The sequence below is a fragment of the Nerophis ophidion genome, linkage group LG24 (genome assembly GCF_033978795.1).
Source record: "Nerophis ophidion isolate RoL-2023_Sa linkage group LG24, RoL_Noph_v1.0, whole genome shotgun sequence".
In the NCBI taxonomy this organism is placed as follows: Eukaryota; Metazoa; Chordata; class Actinopteri; order Syngnathiformes; family Syngnathidae; genus Nerophis; species Nerophis ophidion.
Genome location: NC_084634.1, coordinates 8,555,271 through 8,576,411, shown reverse-complemented (window position 1 = coordinate 8,576,411; position 21,141 = coordinate 8,555,271). Strand labels below are relative to the sequence as shown.

At 44.4% G+C, this 21,141-nt stretch overlaps 1 protein-coding gene across 8 annotated transcripts in view; it reads right to left on the bottom strand.

The window, feature by feature from the left end:
* LOC133542284 (kinesin light chain 1) overlaps positions 1-21,141 on the bottom strand; it is a 242,844-nt gene that overhangs the window by 76,491 nt on the left and 145,212 nt on the right. Inside the window, exons 1-2 of one of the 8 annotated variants that reach the window (XM_061886268.1) lie at positions 11,789-12,055; positions 11,666-11,706 (exon numbers count right to left, since the gene is read on the bottom strand). The exons of 6 other annotated variants lie outside the window; for them this stretch is intronic. The gene's annotated coding sequence lies outside the window, so the exon portion shown is untranslated. Of the gene's footprint in view, positions 1-11,665; positions 12,056-21,141 lie in introns of those variants that run through there. One more of the 8 variants, XM_061886267.1, reaches the window with a different exon arrangement.

The following is a 21,141-nucleotide window of genomic DNA, read 5'->3' as shown; positions in this document are numbered from 1 at the left end:
CGATCGAACCCTAGGGGTTCGGTGAGTCGGCCTCGGGGGTTCGACAGAGCCTACGCCGCTGAGGTCCAGACACACCCGACACATAGTGTGAATAAAAACGTCTCCCTATCGGCGTAATACCCCCAAACAATGTACCGTTGCGTCGGATGAAAAGAGCACAAGCTCCCTTCCCCCATTCTCACCACATTCTACAGATGCACTATAGAGAGCCTAAGGACCAACTGCATCTCTGTCTGGACTGGAGCCTGCAGTGCCTCGGACTGGAAGTCTCTGCAGACGGCGGAAAAGATTATCCGGACTCCTCTTTCTCCTATCCGGGAAATCGCAAAAAGCTGCTGCTTGACCCGGGCTGAGAGAATCTGCCGAGACTCCTCCCACCCCATCAATCAATCAATCAATCAATGTTTATTTATATAGCCCTAAATCACAAATGTCTCAAAGGACTGCAAAAATCATTACGACTACAACATCCTCGGAAGAACCCACAAAAGGGCAAGGAAAACTCACACCCAGTGGGCAGGGAGAATTCACATCCAGTGGGACGCCAGTGACAATGCTGACTATGAGAAACCTTGGAGAGGACCTCAGATGTGGGCAACCCCCCCCCCCCCTCTAGGGGACCGAAAGCAATGGATGTCGAACGGGTCTAACATGATACTGTGAAAGTTCAATCCATAGTGGCTCCAACACTGCCGCGAGAGTTCAGTTCAAGCGGATCCAAGACAGCAGCGAGAGTCCCGTCCACAGGAAACCATCTCAAGCAGATCAGCAGCGTAGAGATGTCCCCAACCGATACAGGCGAGCGGTCCATCCTGGGTCCCGACGAGCGGTCCATCCTGGGTCTCGACTCTGGACAGCCAGTACTTCATCCATGGTCATCGGACCGGACCCCCTCCACAAGGGAGGGGGGGACATAGGAGAAAGAAAAGAAGCGGCAGATCAACTGGTCTAAAAAGGAGGTCTATTTAAAGGCTAGAGTATACAGATGAGTTTTAAGGTGAGACTTAAATGCTTCTACTGAGGTAGCATCTCGAACTGTTACCGGGAGGGCATTCCAGAGTACTGGAGCCCGAACGGAAAACGCTCTATAGCCCGCAGACTTTTTTTGGGCTCTAGGAATCACTAATAAATAACAGTCCCACCAAGGACTGTTTTCACTGCTGGACTTTAGAAAGATGTTCTGCAGCCTTTGTAACAGAACCTCAAGGTTCTCTAACAGCTTCTTCCCTCAGGCCATAAGACTCTTGAACGCATCATAATAATCCCCTCAATTCCCCCCCAAAAAACGGATTAACTCACTGGAATATAGAGACAGTATAACATACATCCATAAACGTGGATGCATATGCAAAGGTGCAATATATTTATCTGTACAGTAATCTATTTATTGCTCTTTTATCCTAAATCAGTGGTTCTTAACCTTGTTGGAGACGCCAAACCCCACCAGTTTCATATGCGCATTCACCAAACCCTTCTTTAGTGAAAAATAAAACTTTATTTTTTTCAAATTCAAGACAAAGTTGTATGTTTTTGGTAACACTTTAATATAGGGGAACATATTCTAAGTAACAAAGACTTAATTTAGAGTTATTCGGACACTTGGGGAACATGTTCTAAGTCAGGGGTGCCCATTACGTCGATCGCGAGCTACCAGTCGACCGCGGGGGGTGTGTCAGTCGATCTCGAGCCAGGCTTTTAAAAAAAATAGACCTAAAAATCAGTGATGATCAATCTTCACCAAGACGTCACTTAAATGACATTCACGGTACCGGAGGGTCTTATGAGATGACGCTGGCTGCTGCAAGATCATTATTATTAAAATATGACCGAGAGGAAGGCGAGAAACACTTTTTATTTCAACAGACTCTCGCGCCGTACCTTCCGTCAAAACTCTAAAGGCCGACTGCACATTTCCTATCTTCACAATAAAAGCCCTGCTTCATGCTGCCTGCGCTAACTAAATACAGAGGGAGCGAGGATGATAGAAAAAAAAAATAGAAAAAAAGTTTTTAAAAAAAAAAGGCGGATGTTTTTAGACACATTTACAAGGATAATTCTGGGAAATCCCTTATTTTTCTATTGTGTTGCTAGTGTTTTAGTGAGATCAAATAGTACCTGATAGTCGGACGGGTGTCTTGAGGCCAGTCTCTGAGGGGAGTCGACGTCAGCTGCATGGACGGCGCAAGCTCAGCTGATCTCCGTTAAGAGGCGACTTTTTACCACTATTTTCTCACCGAAACCTGCCGGTTGACAAGTGGTCGGGAACCATGTTCGCTTGACCGCTCTGAGCCATAGTAAAGCTTCACCTCTGGGAATTTTAAACAAGGAATCACGGTGTGTTTGTGTGGCTAAAAGGCTAAAGCTTCCCAACTCCATCTTTCTACTTTGACTTCTCCATTATTAATTGAACAAATTGCAAAAGATTCAGCAACACAGATGTCCGGGATACTGTTTAGTTGCGCGATGAAAAGAGACGACTTTTAGCCGCTAATATGACCTGACAGTCCGTGACGTCACGCGCACATTTCAACAAGAAACTCCGCGGGAAATTTAAAATTGCAATTTAGTAAACTAAAAAGGCCGTATTGGCATGTGTTGCAATGTTAATATTTCATCATTGATATATAAACTATCAGACTGCGTGGTGGGTAGTAGTGGCTTTCAGTAGGCCTTTAATGGCAGATAATTTTAATGATTTTTGTTTTGTTTTTATTGAACAACCAACATACATTTATAGGCAACTTACTCTGTGGCCTAGTGGTTAGAGCAGGGGTAGGGAACCTATGGCTCCAGAGCCAGATGTGGCTCTTTTGATGACTGCATCTGGCTCTCAGATAAATCTGAGCTGACATTGCTTAACACGATAAGTAATGAATAATTCCACTTGTAATCACATTGTTAAAAATAATGTTCAAAATATAAAACATTCTCATGCATTTTTAATCCATCCATCCGTTTTCTACCGCACCTGTTCAAGAAGTTGCGTTAATGGTAAGAAGTTATTTATTTATTATTGGTTAGTGTGGGGCTTGCCCTCCTGGGGGTTCTTCAGACCCCCAAGCACCGACATGAGAGCCTGTTTCAGCGTTACAATATTGTTTTATTTTTCAATAAGTCTCTCAGTTGCTTTCCAGCAATAGTATTTCCAGCCCCAACCCAGTCTCTCCGCCTGGCTGCTGCTTATAACAGAGAGACAGGTGATTCGATAACAAGGCCCATGTGGGCTATCTACGCACCTGTCGCTGCAGGCCCGCAGGCCACGCCCCCTCCACAGTTAGCTTCAGAATAACAATGTTATTACAAAGAATAAGATACCTATTATACTAGAAATGTTGGTCTTACTTAAAAATGCACGGGTTTAGTTGTGTTCAGCGTTAAAAAAAAATATTATATGGCTCTTAGGGAAATATATTTTAACATATTTGGCTTTTTGGCTCTCTCAGCCAAAAAGGTTCCCAACCCCTGGGTTAGAGTGTCCGCCCTGAGATCGGTATGTTGTGAGATCGAACCCCGGCCGAGTCATACCAAAGACTACTGTAACGTATTATTTTCGGGTCTCCCCATGTCTAGCATTAAAAGATTACAGTTGGTACAAAATGCGGCTGCTAGACTTTTGACAAGAACAAGAAAGTTTGATCACATTACGCCTGTACTGGCTCACCTGCACTGGCTTCCTGTGCACTTAAGATGTGACTTTAAGGTTTTACTACTTACGTATAAAATACTACACGGTCTAGCTCCATCCTATCTTGCCGATTGTATTGTACCATATGTCCCGGCAAAAAATCTGCGTTCAAAGGACTCCGGCTTATTAGTGATTCCCAAAGCCCAAAAAAAGTCTGCGGGCTATAGAGCGTTTTCCGTTCGGGCTCCAGTACTCTGGAATGCCCTCCCGGTAACAGTTCGAGATGCCACCTCAGTAGAAGCATTTAAGTCTCACCTTAAAACTCATTTGTATACTCTAGCCTTTAAATAGACTCCCTTTTTAGACCAGTTGATCTGCCGTTTCTTTTCTTTTTCTTCTATGTCCCACTCTCCCTTGTGGAGGGGGTCCGGTCCGATCCGGTGGCCATGTACTGCTTGCCTGTGTATCGGCTGGGGACATCTCTGCGCTGCTGATCCGCCTCCGCTTGGGATGGTTTCCTGCTGGCTCCGCTGTGAACGGGACTCTCGCTGCTGTGTTGGATCTGCTTTGGACTGGACTCTCGCGACTGTGTTGGATCCATTGTGGATTGAACTTTCACAGTATCATGTTAGACCCGCTCGACATCCATTGCTTTCCTCCTCTCCAAGGTTCTCATAGTCATCATTGTCACCGACGTCCCACTGGGTCATTATTGTCACCCATGTCCCACTGGGGTGAGTCTTCGTTGCCCTTATGTGGGCCTACCGAGGATGTCGTGGTGGTTTGTGCAGCCCTTTGAGACACTAGTGATTTAGGGCTATATAAGTAAACATTGATTGATTGATTGACTATAAAAATGGGACCCCGTTACCGCCTTACTTGGCACTCAGCATCAAAGGTTGGAATTGGGGGTTAAATCACCAAAAATGATTCCCGGATGCGGCCACCGTGTGTGTGTAACAATATTTGTTACTTTAACTTTAATGCACGCAGGTGTACAAACTATTGTCATTAGTGGCAACGATGGCAGCTAGAGAGGAGCTTCTCCTGTTTAAAGTTACTCAAGTCTTACACCCGCAACACCATGAGCCAAGGCCGTTTAAACAGCCTGGCTCTGCCGGCCACTGAGAGGACACTTGTCAAATCCCTGGAAAAGACGCCTTTTTGATAATGACAGGGTCACAGATAGAAACAAGTCTTGCTTTTCTTTTACTGTGAAACACAAATTGGTGGAAACAACGTTTTTACTTGTTCTTGACTATGGAGATGTGTTGTACATGAATGCTACTGCTGGTTGTCTCCACAAGCTGGATAGTGTGTACCACGGAGCACTGGGATTCATCAGCAACTGCGCTCCCCTTACTCGGCATTGTGTGTTGTACTCAATGGTTAACTGGACATCTTTATGTGCTCAACGCCTCAATCATTGGTATGTGTTCATCTACAAAACCATTCTGGGTATCGCCCCATCTTATCAACAAAGAAACAAGGAAGTCACAATCTTTGCTCAATGAATGTTCTGCAATTTGTCGTCCCCAAAGTGAGAACTGAACAGGGCAAGTAAGCATTTAGGTTTTCAGCACCGAAGGCTTGGAATAACCTACAAATCTGTATGTCATCTTTATTGTAAGGGGCACTGGAAGCCGGCAGACCCGTCAGCGATCCTGTTCTGTCTCCCTGTAATGTTTGTCTGATCTTGAATGGGATTGTGCTGAAAATTGTAATTTTCCTGAAGGAACTCTCCTGACGGAATAGATAAAGTACTATCTAATCTAATCTAATCTAAATTGAATATTGAACTTAAAATCCTTGTTGCATGGAATGAGTTTAATTATCACAATTTCAAAAGGGTTAAAAACAATAAAAATCAGTTCCCAGTGGCTTGTTGTATTTTTGGAAGTTTTTTTCTTAATGTTACCGGTCCCCGAATAGCCCTAAAAAAAGCTTTAAAGTGCTTGATTTTTGCTATTTGCGACGCGATTATCCATTTCCCTGTGACGTCATACAGTGCTGCCAATGTAAACAAACAACGGCAGATACCACAGCAAGATATAGCGACATTAGCTCGGATTCAGACTCGGATTTCAGCGGTTTAAGCGATTCAACAGATTACGCATGTATTGAAACAGATGGTTGGAGTATGAAAGTATTGAAGAAGAAACTGAAGCTATTGACGCTATTCATAGCCATAGCATGGCCGAATAGCTGTGTTAGCATCGCCGGTAAAATGTGCGGACCAAACGATCAGGACTTTCGCATCTCTTGACACCGGAGCAACTAAAATCCGTCGATTGGTAAATGTTTTTTTCGCATTAAATATGGGTGGAAGGAAACGTAATATAGTTGCAAATGCATCTGTGCCATGTCTGCTTTAGCACCGCCGGTAAGTAGCATGTTAGCATCGATTAGCTGGCAGTCACGCCGCGACCAAATATATCTGATTAGCACATAAGTCAACATCAACAAAACTCACCTTTGTGATTTAGTTGTCTTTATCGTTGTGCGATGTAAAATGTGGAGACACTCTGGCACATTCAATGGGGGTCTGGCGGCAGACACTTTCGCATCTTCGGGCCAGTGGTGCAACTTGAATCCCTCCCTGTTAGTGTTGTTAGACCCACAGACAACACACCAATGAGGCATGATGTCTCCCAAGTTCCAAAAAATAGTCGAACAAAACGGAAAATAACAGAGCTGAGACCCAGTGTTTGTAATGTGTTGAAAATGAAAATGGCGGCTGTATTACCTCGGCGACGTCACGTTCTGACGTCATCACCACATGAGTGATAAACAGAAAGGGGTTTAATTCGCCAAAATTCACCTATTTAGACTTCGGAAATCGGTTAAAAAATATATGGTCTTTTTTCCGCACCATCAAGGTATATATTCACGCTTACATAGGTCTGGTGATAATGTTCCCCTTTAAAGCTTCTGTGCAAGGACTGCAGTCTACCTTGTCTGTATGCACATGTCTCATGTGGGCAAGTTTTAATGTTGTAAATTTGATGTTTTATGTGTGGTTTACTGTTTTTATTGTAACCTTGCTGCTAACCTCTTCGCCAGGTCTCCCTTGGAAAAGAGATCTTTGATCTCAATGGGATTTTTACCTGGTTAAATAAGGGCTAAGTACCATCCACCTTGGATGGGACTCCCGCTGCTATATTGGATCCACTTTGGACTTGATTCTCACGGTTACGTTAGATCCACTATGGATTGGACTTTCATAATATCATGTTAGATCCGCTCGACATCCATTGCTTTCGGTCCTCTCCAAGGTTTTTCATAGTCATTGTCGACGTCCCATTGGGGTGAGTTTTTCCTTGCCCTTATGTGGGCCCTACTGAGGATGTCGTTGTGGTTTGTGCAGCCCTTTGAGGCACTTGTGATTTAGGGCTATATAAATAAACATTGATTGATTGATTGATTGATTGATATAATAAATAAACAGATCCATCCAGCCATTTTCAACCACTTGTCCCTTTTGGGGTTGCGGGGGTGCTGGAGCCTATCTCAGCTGCATTCGGGCGGAAGGCGGTGTACACCCTGGACAATTCGCCACCACATCTCAGGGCCAACACAGATAGACGGACAACATTCACACACTAAGACCCATTTAGTGTTGCCAATCAACCTATCCCCAGGTGCATGTTTTTGAAGGTGGGAAGGAAGCCAGAGTTTTTTTAATAGATTGATTGAAACTTTTATTATTAGATTGCACAGTTCAGTACATATTCCGTACAATTGACCACTAAATGGTATCACCCGAATAAGTTTTTCAACTTGTTTAAGTCCACGTTAATCAATTCCCAGAGGGACCCCACGCAGTCACGGGGAGAACATGCAAACTCCACACAGAAAGATCCCGAGCCCGGGATTGAACTCAGGACTTTCGTATTGTGAGGCACATGCACTAACCCCTGTCACACCGTGCTGCGCTTTCTTAAAAATGAACGGATTGTAGAATTTACGTATAAATAAACCAACACATTTTATGCCCTAGGCCGAAATTGAGCTTCCCCCTGCTTGAGAGACCAGCATCCGCCACTGGTATGTAAACACCAGGGGAGATGTGCCAAAAGTTGTCCAACCGCTCACTTCCACATTTCATCAACAGGAAGTCAGGCCGCAATCCGACCACACACTTTTGGGAAAAGGTGTGTTCAATATGTCCAGCACATCGTGTGGTGGTCCTCGCAGGTCACAATGCACACCATGGGAGGACAATGTTGGAAGCACAATAGATAACTTAGATTTATGTCGCGCTTTTTTAGACACTCAAAGCGCTCACAGAGAAGTCAATCAATCAATCAATGTTTACTTATATAGCCCTAAATCACTAGTGTCTCAAAGGGCTGCACAAACCACTACGACATCCTCGGTAGGCCCACATAAGGGCAAAGAAAACTCACACCCAGTGGGACATCGGTGACAATAATGACCCAGTGGGACGTCGGTGACAATGATGACTATGAGAACCTTGGAGAGGAGGAAAGCAATGGATGTCGAGCGGGTCTAACATGATACTGTGAATGTTCAATCCATAATGGATCCAACACAGTCGCGAGAGTCCAGTCCAAAGCGGATCCAACACAGCAGCGAGAGTCCCGTTCATAGCGGAGCCAGCAGGAAACCGTGGGACTCATCATTCATTCACACCTGGTGGTGGTAAGCTACATAGCCAGTTTGCGCCTACGGCCCCTCCGACCACCACCAATCATTCATTCATCATTCATTCACCAGTGTGAGTGGCACCGGGGGTCCTGCCCAAGGACACAACGGCAGCGATTTTTTGGGATGTCAATAGGTGGGAAGCGAACCTGCAACCCTCAGGTTTCTGGCCGGCCGCTCTACCCATGCGCAACCGCATTTTGCAAATTTAATGTCAAATCAAATCAAATGTTTATTGGATTCATCACTATATAGTGTACATCCACGACAGAACTACTGACTCAACTACTACCACAACTTGGTTTACAATTTATAAAATATAATAATGTACGGTTACCTGGAACTTGATATAGGCCACCCGGCCTGAATCCACACTTGGTAGTAGTTTAGTCATGGATGTACACTGTACAGCAGTGGTCACGGGCACCAGGTAGCCCGTAAGGACCAGATGAGTCACCCGCTGGCCTGTTCTAAAAATAGCTCAAATAGCAGCACTTACCAGTGAGCCGCCTCTATTTTTTAAATTGTATTTATTTACTAGCAAGCTGGTCTCGCTTTGCTCGACATTTTTAATTCTAAGGAGACAAAACTCAAATAGAATTTGAAAATCCAAGAAAATATTTTAAAGACTTGGTCTTCCATCCATCCATCCATTTTCTACCGCTCATTCCCCTTTGGGGTCGCGGGGGGCGCCGGTGCCCATCTCAGCTACAATCGGGCGGAAGGCGGGGTACACCCTGGACAAGCCGCCACCTCATCGCAGGGCCAACACAGATAGACAGACAACATTCACACTCACATTCACACACTAGGGCCAATTTTAGTGTTGCCAATCAACCTATCCCCAGGTGCATGTCTTTGGAAGTGGGAGGAAGCCGGAGTACCCGGAGGGAACCCACGCATTCACGGGGAGAACATGCAAACTCCACACAGAAAGATCCCGAGCCTGGATTTGAACCCAGGACTGCAGGAACTTCGTATTGTGAGGCAGACGCACTAACCCCTCTGCCACCTTCACTTGTTCAAATAAATTTTTTTTTTTTTTTTTACTTTGCTTCTTAAAACTTTCAGAAAGACGATTTTAGAGAAAAAATACAACCTTAAAAATTATTTTACGATTTCTAAACACATATACCTTTTAAATTCCTTCCTCTTCTTTCCTGACCATTTAAATCAATGTTCAAGCAAATTGTTTTGTTTTTTTTTAATTGTAAAGAAGAATACATTTTAATTTAATTCTTCATTTTAGTTTCCGTTTTTTCAACAAATAATATTTGTGAAATATTACATTAAACTTATTAGACTTATTATTAAACTTATTATTTATTATGATCTGTAGAATCAAAGTGGGCTTCACGGTGGAAGAGGGGTTAGTGCGTCTGCCTCACAATACGAAGGTCCTGCGGTCCTGGGTTCAAATCCAGGCTCGGGATCTTTGTGTGGAGTTTGCATGTTCTCCCCGTGAATGCGTGGGTTCCCTCCGGGTACTCCGGCTTCCTCCCACTTCCAAAGACATGCACCTGGGGATAGGTTGATTGGCAACACTAAATTGGTCCTAGTGTGTGAATGTGAGTGTGAATGTTGTCTGTCTATCTGTGGTGGCCCTGCGAGAAACCTTGGAGAGGACCGTATATGTGGACAACCCACCCCCCTGAGGGAACCGAAAGCAATGGCTGTCGAGCGGGTCTAATATGATATTGTGAAAGTTCAATCCAAAGTGGATCCAACACAACCGTGATAGTCCAGTCCAAAGTGGATCCAACACAGTAAATAAATAAATGATAAATGGGTTGTACTTGTATAGCGCTTTTCTACCTTCAAGGTAATCAAAGCGCTTTGACACTACTTCCACATTTACCCATTCACACACACATTCACACACTGATGGAGGGAGCTGCCATGCAAGGCGCCCACCAGTACCCATCAGGAGCAAGGGTGAAGTGTCTTGCTCAGGACACAACGGACGTGACGAGGTTGGTACTAGGTGGGAATTGAACCAGGGACACTCGGGTTGCGCACGGCCACTATCCCCACTGCGCCACGCCGTCCCCAGTAGCGAGAGTCCCGTCCAGAAGTGGAGCCAGCAGGAAACCATCCCAAGTGGAGGCGGATCAGCAGCGCAGAGAGTCCCCAACTGATACACAGGCGAGCGGTCCATCCTGGGTCCCGACTCTGGACAGCTAGTACTTAATCCATGGCCACCGGACCGGACCCCCTCCACAAGGGAGAGTGGGACAAAGGAGAAAAAGAAAAGAAACGGCAGATCAACTGGTCTAAAAAGGGAGTCTATTTAAAGGCTAGAGTATACAAATGAGTTTTAAGATGAGACTTAAATGCTTCTACTGAGGTAGCATCTTGAACTGCATTACATTACATTGCATTACAGAGTACTGGAAATAATGACAAATGTTGGTCTTGCTTAAAAAATGCAAGCATTTAGTTGTATCCAGTCTTAAAAAAAATATTATATTGCTCTCATGGAAATATTTTTTAAAATATTTGGCTTGTATGGGGCTTCACGGTGGCATAGGGGGTTAGTGCGTCTGCCTCACAATACGAAGGTCCTGCAGTCCTGGGTTCAAATCCAGGCTCGGGATCTTTCTGTGTGGAGTTTGCATGTTCTCCCCGTGAATGCGTGGGTTCCCTCCGGGTACTCCGACTTCCTCCCACTTCCAAAGACATGCACCTGGGGATAGGTTGATTGGCAACACTAAATTGGCCCTAGTGTGTGAATGTGAGTGTGAATGTTGTCTGTCTATCTGTGTTGGCCCTGTGATGAGGTGGCGACTTGTCCAGGGTGTACCCCGCCTTCCGCCCGATTGTAGCTGAGATAGGCGCCAGCGCCCCCCGCGACCCCGAAAGGGAATAAGCGGTAGGAAATGGATGGATGGATGGATGGATGGTATTGTGCTTACAACAACAACAACAACAACAACAAAGATGGACACCCCCTCCCACTCCCCACGCGTGTTGTCATGATGACGAGTGCGCTGCAAAGCCAAAGCAATGCAAGTCACCTTCAAGCCTTTCCGCATCCCAGCTGCGGATCCCCCACACTGACATCCACTGTGTACCCCGCGGCTCCACCACACAAGAACCTTTCAAGAACCTCCACCCGCGGTGAATACCAAACACGCCGGGACCGCGGCTGGCTGCGCGCGCACACGCTTCGACCTGCATAACCTGTTATCCGCAATAAACACACCCGACTAATTCCTGCGAATAATGTCAACACGTCGCTCGTGTGGGCGCTCGGAGGCACCATTTGGGCGTGATTGGATGCAAAAGTCGCGGTTTAATGGGTTGACATAATCAACAATGTTGGTTAAATTATCCCCATCCGTTCCAGCAAATAGACAGAGCCCGTCTTACCGTTCACTGGGACATCCGTTGCTGGAGTAGCTCAAATGTGGCTTGAATTGAGAAAAATAAAAAAAATAAAAAATACTTCTTGAATGAAAGAGCGAATGAAAGAGTTATATTCAAAAAGTCCACCTAGCGAGGATTTAGTTGAGTCTGGAGAGGCTAGCTCACATTGCTAGCAGGAAGCTAGCTGTCACGGCCCCGGGCTTTAGACGGAGCCGGTCGGGAGAAGCCTGCTCTCCAGGGCTCCCATGACAGGAGTCAACCGGCGGGAAGGAGACGTTGAAGTGGCCGGGTGCTACCAGTTCGACTGCCGGGCACATGGGAGGTGACAGCCCGCTACTGACTTGACTGACTTGAGTCTGTGGGGGCGTCGAATGGTTTGGGTTTAGGCCCCGCCCACCATGCGCGATTACGTCACCGCAGTCAGATTAAAGGCGGGGCGCGCGCCCCCGTCGTCAACATACACAAGGACGCACGAGCGCGCGCGCCTGCGAACAAAGACAGGAGACGGTTGCTAGGAGACGAGCCTTGTTTACCTTTTCGCTCCATATTTGGGCGGTCACGTGACACGTGAAAAAAAAAAATTTGATTTTTTTTATTTCAGCAATCTTCACATAAAACAAAGAACAAAAAAATAAATAAAAAAACACTAATTTGAGCAATGATTGAGCCGAAAGGGTGTAGGTTGAAGCAACGCTTATATAAACCTGCCCCATCACAAGAACAAGGTTCAAAATATATAAAATCTAAAACATGCTTCACTTATATTACTATTTTTATTTTAAACAATATACAAGCAACTGAGGTAGCAGTTCGAGATGCTACCTCAGTAGAAGCATTTAAGTCTCACCTTAAAACTCATTTAGCCTTTAAATAGACCTCCTTTTTAGACCAGTTGATCTGCCGCTTCTTTTCTTTCTCCTATGTCCCCCCCTCCCTTGTGGAGGGGGTCCGGTCCGATGACCATGGATGAAGTACTGGCTGTCCAGAGTCCAGACCCAGGATGGACCGCTCGTCGGGACCCAGGATGGACCGCTCGCCTGTATCGGTTGGGGACATCTCTACGCTGCTGATCCGCTTGAGATGGTTTCCTGTGGACGGGACTCTCGCTGCGGTCTTGGATCCGCTTGAACTGAACTCTCGCGGCTGTGTTGGAGCCACTATGGATTGAACTTTCACAGTATCATGTTAGACCCGCTCGACATCCATTGCTTTCGGTCCCCTAGAGAGGGGGGGTTGCCCCCATCTGAGGTCCTCTCCAAGGTTTCTCATAGTCAGCATTGTCACTGGCGTCCCACTGGATGTGAATTCTCCCTGCCCACTGGGTGTGAGTTTTCCTTGACCTTTTGTGGGTTCTTCCGAGGATGTTGTAGTCGTAATGATTTGTGCAGTCCTTTGAGACATTTGTGATTTGGGGCTGTATAAATAAACATTGATTGATTGATTGATTGAACATATATGTAGCACACGTCTCATATACACAGTATATCATTTAAATCAAACATATACATTTGTACACAATTTATTTAAATGCCATATAAAGTGGTAATATATACATTTTAATACAACCTATATGTATAATTATGAAATCATAAATTGTATTTATATACATATTATATATTATTGTCTTTCTAAAACAATGTTTGCTCTTCTTTCTTATATTTACTAATGATAAATGATTTAAATGTACTCTTCAGCATCTACATGCTGCCGCTAGGTGACATCATACGCAAATACGGTATTAGCTTTCACTGTTATGCTGATGACAGCCAACTCTACATGCCCCTAAAGCTGACCAACACGCCGGACTGTAGTCAGCTGGAGGCGTGTCTTAATGAAATTAAACAATGGATGTCCGCTAACTTTTTGCAACTTAATGCCAAAAAAACGGAAATGCTGATTATCGGTCCTGCTAGACACCGACCTATATTTAATAATACAACTTTAACATTTGACAACCAAATAATAAAACAAGGTGAATCTGTAAAAAATCTGGGTATTATCTTCGACCCAACTCTCTCCTTTGAGTCACACATTAAAAGCGTTACTAAAACGGCCTTCTTTCATCTCCGTAATATCGCTGAAATTCGCTCCATTTTGTCCACTAAAGACGCCGAGATCATTATCCATGCGTTTGTTACGTCTCGTCTCGATTACTGTAACGTATTATTTTCGGGTCTCCCCATGTCTAGCATTAAAAGATTACAGTTGGTACAAAATGCGGCTGCTAGACTTTTGACAAGAACAAGAAAGTTTGATCACATTACGCCTGTACTGGCTCACCTGCACTGGCTTCCTGTGCACTTAAGATGTGACTTTAAGGTTTTACTACTTACGTATAAAATACTACACGGTCTAGCTCCAGCCTATCTTGCCGATTGTATTGTACCATATGTCCCGGCAAGAAATCTGCGTTCAAAAGACTCCGGCTTATTAGTGATTCCTAGAGCTCAAAAAAAGTCTGCGGGCTATAGAGCGTTTTCCGTTCGGGCTCCAATACTCTGGCATGCCCTCCCGGTAACAGTTCGAGATGCTACCTCAGTAGAAGCATTTAAGTCTCACCTTAAAACTCATCTGTATACTCTAGCCTTTAAATAGACCTCCTTTTTAGACCAGTTGATCTGCCGCTTCTTTTCTTTCTCCTATGTCCCCCCCTCCCTTGTGGAGGGGGTCCGGTCCGATGACCATGGATGAAGTACTGGCTGTCCAGAGTCGAGACCCAGGATGGACCGCTCGCCTGTATCGATTGGGGACATCTCTACGCTGCTGATCCGCCTCCGCTTGAGATGGTCTCCTGTGGACGGGACTCTCGCTGCTGTCTTGGATCCGCTTGAACTGAACTCTCGCGGCTGTGTTGGAGCCACTATGGATTGAACTTTCACAGTATCATGTTAGACCCGCTCGACATCCATTGCTTTCGGTCCCCTAGAGGGGGGGGGTTGCCCACATCTGAGGTCCTCTCCAAGGTTTCTCATAGTCAGCATTGTCACTGGCGTCCCACTGGATGTGAATTCTCCCTGCCCACTGGGTGTGAGTTTTCCTTGCCCTTTTGTGGGTTCTTCCGAGGATGTTGTAGTCGTAATGGTTTGTGCAGTCCTTTGAGACATTTGTGATTCGGGGCTATATAAATAAACATTGATTGATTGATTGATTGATTAAAAAGCTTTTTAAACTGGTCTATGTTGGTGCTGTGTTTTATTTCATCCTTTAAACAGTTCCATATTTTAACCCCTGCTATTGTTATACTCATTCGTTTCTGCGTTGTTCTACAATATTGGATCTTAAAAAGTAGTTCTCCTCTTAAATTATAATTCCCTTCTCTCTGTAAAAATCTTCTCTGTAACCCTGTTGGAAGTGAATCTTTACTTGCTTTATAAATCATTTGGGCAGTCTTGAGTTGGATGAGATCTGGTAGTTTTAAATCAAATGTTTTTATAAATAATCCATTAGTGTGTTCTCGGGGTCCTGTGTTATGTATCAGTCTGATATCAACCACTCACCTCCATTCTACCAAGAGCATTTTATGTTTTATTTCTAAAGTGGTTTGTGTTGTGTTTTGTGCAGCCCTTTGAGACACTAGTGATTTAGGGCTATATAAATTAACATTGATTGATTATCTGACCCGGATATGGCATAAGAAAAGTCATACTACCGTATTTCCTTAGATTGCTGCCGGGGCGCTAATTAATTTAAAACCTCTTCTCACTCCTGCGCTTACCAAAGGCATGCGGTAAAAGTAAGCACGCTCTAATTGTTTTAAAACCTCTTCTCACTCCGGCACTTACCAAAGGCATGCAGTAAAACTTTGGAGTGTGATGTAAGCTTGGACCTTAACGGGGAACATTATCACAATTTCAAAAGGGTTAAAAACAATAAAAATCAGTTCCCAGTGGCTTGTCGTATTTTTGTACGTTTTTTTCAAAATTTTACCGGTCTACGGAAATTAGACTTTTTTATTCAAACGGGGATAGCAGGTCCATTCTATGTGTCATACTTGATCATTTCGCGATATTGCCATATTTTTGCTGAAAGGATTTAGTAGAGAACATCCACGATAAAGTTCGCAACTTTCGGTGCTAAGAGAAAAGCCCTGCCTCTACCGGAAGTCGCAGACGATGACGTCACAAGTGTGGGGAATCCTCACATATTCACATTGATTATAATGGCCTGGGTTCAAATCCAGGCTCGGGATCTTTCTGTGTGGAGTTTGCATGTTCTCCCCGTGAATGCGTGGGTTCCCTCCGGGTACTCCGGCTTCCTCCCACTTCCAAAGACATGCACCTGGGGATAGGTTGATTGGCAACACTAAATTGGCCCTAGTGTGTGAATGTTGTCTGTCTATCTGTGTTGGCCCTGCGATGAGGTGGCGACTTGTCCAGGGTGTACCCCGCCCTCCGCCCGATTGTAGCTGAGATAGGCGCCAGCGCCCCCGAAAGGGAATAAGCGGTAGAAAATGGATGGATGGATGGGAGCCTCCAACAAAAAGTGCTATTCGGACCGAGAAAACGACAATTTCCCCATTAATTTAAGCGAGGATGAAAGATTCATGTTTGAAGATATTGATAGTGGGGCGGTATAGCTCGGTTGGTAGAGTGGCCGTGCCAGCAACTTGAGGGTTGCAGGTTCGATTCCCGCTTCCGCCATCCTAGTCACAGCCGTTGTGTCCTAGGGCAAGACACTTTACCCACCTGCTCCCAGTGCCACCCACACTGGTTTAAATGTAACTTAGATATTGGGTTTCACTATGTAAAGCGCTTTGAGTCACTAGAGAAAAGCGCTATATAATTCAATTCAATTCATAGCGACGGACTAGAAAAAAAAAAAAACGTGATTGCATTGGGACGGATTCTGATGTTTTTAAACACATTTACTAGGATAATTCTGGGAAATCCCTTATCTTTCTATTGTGTTGCTAGTGTTTTAGTGAGTTAAATAGTACCTGATAGTCGGAAGGGTGTCTCCACGTGTGTCGACGGCGGCAGCTTTATGGACGGCACAAGCTCAGCTTTTCTCCGGTAAGAAGCGACTTTTTAACCACAATTTTCTCACCGAAACCTGCTGGTTGACATTTGGTCGTGATCCATGTCCGCTGTGATCCATAGTAAAGTTTCACCTCCAGGAATTTTAAACAAGGAATCACCATGTGTTTGTGTGGCTAACGCCTAAAGCTTCCCAATTCCATCTTTCTACATTGACTTCTCCAATAATAATTGAACAAATTGCAAAAGATTCAGCAACACAGATGTCCAAAATACTGTGTAATTATGCGATGAAAGCAGACGACTTTTAGTTGTGTGTGTGTGCAGCGCTCATATTTCCTAAAAACCCGTGACGTCTTGCGAACACGTCATCATTACACGACGTTTTCAAGACGAAACTCCCGGGAAATTTAAAATTGCAATTTAGTAAACTAAAAAGGCCGTATTGGCATGTGTTGCAATGTTAATATTTCATCATTGATATATAAACTATCAGACTGCGTGGTGGGTAGTAGTGGCTTTCAGTAGGCCTTTAAATCCTACTGAATAAGAGGCTCTTAATCTTTTTCCCTTTATGCGATTTGAAATTATCGGTATTGAAATCAGCCTCCTCCGTTTTGAAAATGATGGCAGGGGAAGTGTCACTCGTGACGTCAGGCGGTAATACTAAGCATGTGTTAATTGTTTTGCGAAGCGAGTTTGACCCGGCAGTAATTCAAGCGAGGTGCATACTATAGGCCCTGCGGCAATTCAAGGAAATACGGTAAATTCATCCATCCATCCATTTTCTACCGCTTATTCCCTTTCGGGGTCGCAGGGGGCGCTGGCGCCTATCTCAGCTACAATCGGGCGGAAGGCGGGGTACACCCTGGACAAGTCACCACCTCATCACAGGGCCAACACAGATAGACAGACAACATTCACACACTAGGGCCAATTTAGTGTTGCCAATCAACCTATCCCCAGGTGCATGTCTTTGGAAGTGGGAGGAAGCCGGAGTACCCGGAGAGAACCCACGCATTCACGGGGAGAACATGCAAACTCCACACAGAAAGATCCCGAGCCTGGATTTGAACCCAGGACTGCAGGACCTTCGTATTGTGAGGCAGACGCACTAAACCCTCTGCCACCGTGAAGCCCAATACGGTAAATTGCATTAAAAAAAAAAATGTTGAGCATTATTATGAAGGGTGGGACCTTGGCAAATTAAGGCCGCCATTTGCGGCCCGTTGAACTTTTCAATCTGGCCCGTCAGACATTCCCCCCAAATTTTTTTTAGATCTTTAAAGGCCTACTGAAAGCCACTACTACCCACCACACAGTCTGATAGTTTATATATCAATGATGAAATATTAACATTGCAACACATGCCAATACGGCCTTTTTAGTTTACTAAATTGCAATCGGTATGATGACGCTTGCGCGTGACGTCTCGGATTGTGGCGGACATTTTTTTTCAGCCCGATCCAAGCTATAAGTAGTCTGCTTTAATCAAATAATTCCACAGTATTCTGGACATCCGTGTTGCTGAATCTTTTGCAATTTGTTCAATTAATAATGGAGACGTCAAAGAAGAAAGATGTAGGTGGGAAGTGGTGTATTGCAGTTGCCTTTAGCAACACAAACACAGCCGGTGTTTCCTTGTTTACATTCCCAAAGGTAAATAAATAAATAAATGGGTTGTACTTGTATAGCGCTTTTCTACCTTCAAGGTACTCAAAGCGCTTTGACACTACTTCCACATTTACCCATTCACACACTGATGGAGGGAGCTGCCATGCAAGGCGCCAACCAGCACCCATCAGGAGCAAGGGTGAAGTGTCTTGCTCAGGACACAACGGACGTGACGAGGTTAGTACTAGGTGGGATTTGAACCAGGGACCCTCGGGTTGCGCACGGCCACTCTCCCACTGCGCCACGCCGTGAAGCTTTACTATGGAACAGAGCGGTCAAGCGAACATGGTCCCCTACCACATGTCAACCGGCAGGTTTCGGTGAGAAAATTGTGGTAGCAAGTCGGCTCTTACCGTAGACATGAGCGGAGCTTGCGTCGTTCCTCGTATAAAGAGGCAGCTGCGACTCTCTCGCCTCCTCCTTGGCTTCCCTCAGAGACACTGGCAGTCACCGCACCCCTCCGACTTTCAGGTACGACCATATAATCTCACTAAAACACCAGTAACACAATAAGCAGATAAGGGATTTTCCAGAATTATCCTAGTAAATGTGTCTAATAACATCTGAATCGCTCCCACTTTTTTTTTTCTAGTCCTTCACTCCCACTATCCTCATCCACGAATCTTTCATCCTCGCTCAAATTAATGGGGAAATCGTCGCTTTCTCGGTCCGAATCGCTCTCGCTGCTGGTGGCCATGATTATAAACAATGTGAGGATGTGAGGAGCTCCACAACCCGTGACATCAAGCCCACATCTTCTGCTACTTCCGGTTGAGGCAAGGCTTTTTTTTATTAGCGACCAAAAGTTGCGAACTTTATCGTCGATGTTCTCTATTAAATCCTTTCAGCAAAAATATGGCAATATCGCGAAATGGTCAAGTATGACACATAGAATGGACCTGCTATCCCCGTTTAAATAAGAACATCTCATTTCAGTAGGCCTTTAAGATGGAAAGTGTAGTTGCCATTATTATTGCAGTGATGTTTTCTAATGAACAGAAGTCTTGAACTATACTAAGTATTTCAATGGTTGGAATCTGCACTTATGAATGATATACCAGTTACTATGGTAATCTAATTAGTTACTATGGTCATCTCATTAGTTACTATGGTAATCACAGCAGCTCAGATGAGGCACCAAGCAGTGTGGGCGGGAAGCGTTTCCACGGACGCGTTAGGAGATTTTCACAACAAAGTTCTAAAGCGCAATGATGGATCAGATTGTAAGTGGGTTTATTTTGTACCCTTTGTGTTCATATTTCACTATTTGTTGCATTTTTGTTGCGTTTCGCTTGATTGTAAAATATGTCGATCGAAAGGGGGCGTGACATTCATATTTTGTCAATATTCAGTGTTTTATCGGTCACAGAAAAATTTAAAAATTCCATTACGTTTTTTGCATTCAATCAAACATTATCAGACTGTATAATGCATATGTTCCTTCTTGAATGTAGAATATATTTGTATTATTCATATATTATATATATATACTATATGTCATATATTATTTATTATTATTATTGTTTATTGTGAGCGAACTGTAGTGCTGAATTTCCCCCAGGGATCAATAAAGTACATTCTATTCTATTATTGTGAAGTTTTGTATTAGTGTTCCTATAAATAGATATACCGGCCCTCCAGACACATTTTTTTCTCTAAATTTGGCCCCCGGGTCAAAATAATTGCTCAGGCCTGCTCTAACCCATACTTGCCAACCTGAAGACCTCCAAATTAAGGAGATAGGGTGTGGGGGGGTGTATTGTAGTCCAGGAAGAGTTAATGCTGCAAGGGGTTCTGGGTGTTTATGTTGTGTTACACTGCGGATTTTCTCCCGTAACGTGTTTGTCATTCTTGTTTGTCATTCTTGTTTGGTCTGGGTTAACAGTGTTTAAGTTGTTTCTACGGCCACCCTCAGTGTGACCCATATGGCTGTTGACCAAGTATGCCTTGAATAAACTTTTGTGTGTGTAAAAGACGCATATATTACGCTGCTAGTGTGGAGGAAAAAGCGTACATGACGACAGGTTGTAGAGCAGGGGTCGGGAACCTTTTTGGCTGAGAGAGCCGAAAAGCCGAATATTTTAAAATGTATTTCCGTAAGAGCCATATAAAAATTTTTTTTAACATTGAACACAACTAAACGTGTGCATTTTTAGGTAAGACCAACATTTCTAGACTATAATAGGTCTCTTATTCTTTGTAATTACATTGTTATTCTGAAGCTAACTGTGGAGGGGGCGTGGCCTGCAGCGACAGGTGCGTAGATGGCCCACCTGGGCCTTGTTATCTAATCACCTGTCGCTCTGTTATAAGCAGCAGCCAGGAGGAGAGACAGGGTTGGGGCTGGAAATACAATTGCTGGAAAACAACTGAGAGACTTATTGAAAAATAAAACAATATCGCAACCCTGAAAAAGGCTCTCATGTCGGTGCTTGGTGGTCTGAAGAACTCCCAGGAGGGCAAGCCCCACACTAACCAATAATAACTAAATAACTTCTTACCATTAACGCTCAACTTCTTGAACGGATGGATGGATTAAAAATGCATGAGAATGTTTTATATTTTGAACATTATTTTTAACACTGTAATTACAAGTGAAATTATTCATTACTTATCGTTTTAAGCAACATCAGCTCAGATTTATCCAAGAGCCAGATGCAGTCATCAAAAGAGCCACATCTGGCTCCCGAGCCATAGGTTCCCTAGCCCTGTTGTAGAGGATGCTGCCTTTAATGCACGCCCCCAATATTGTTGTCCGGATGGAAATCGGGAGAAATTTGGGAGAACGGTTGACCCGGAAGATTTTCGGGAGGGGCACCGAAATTCGGG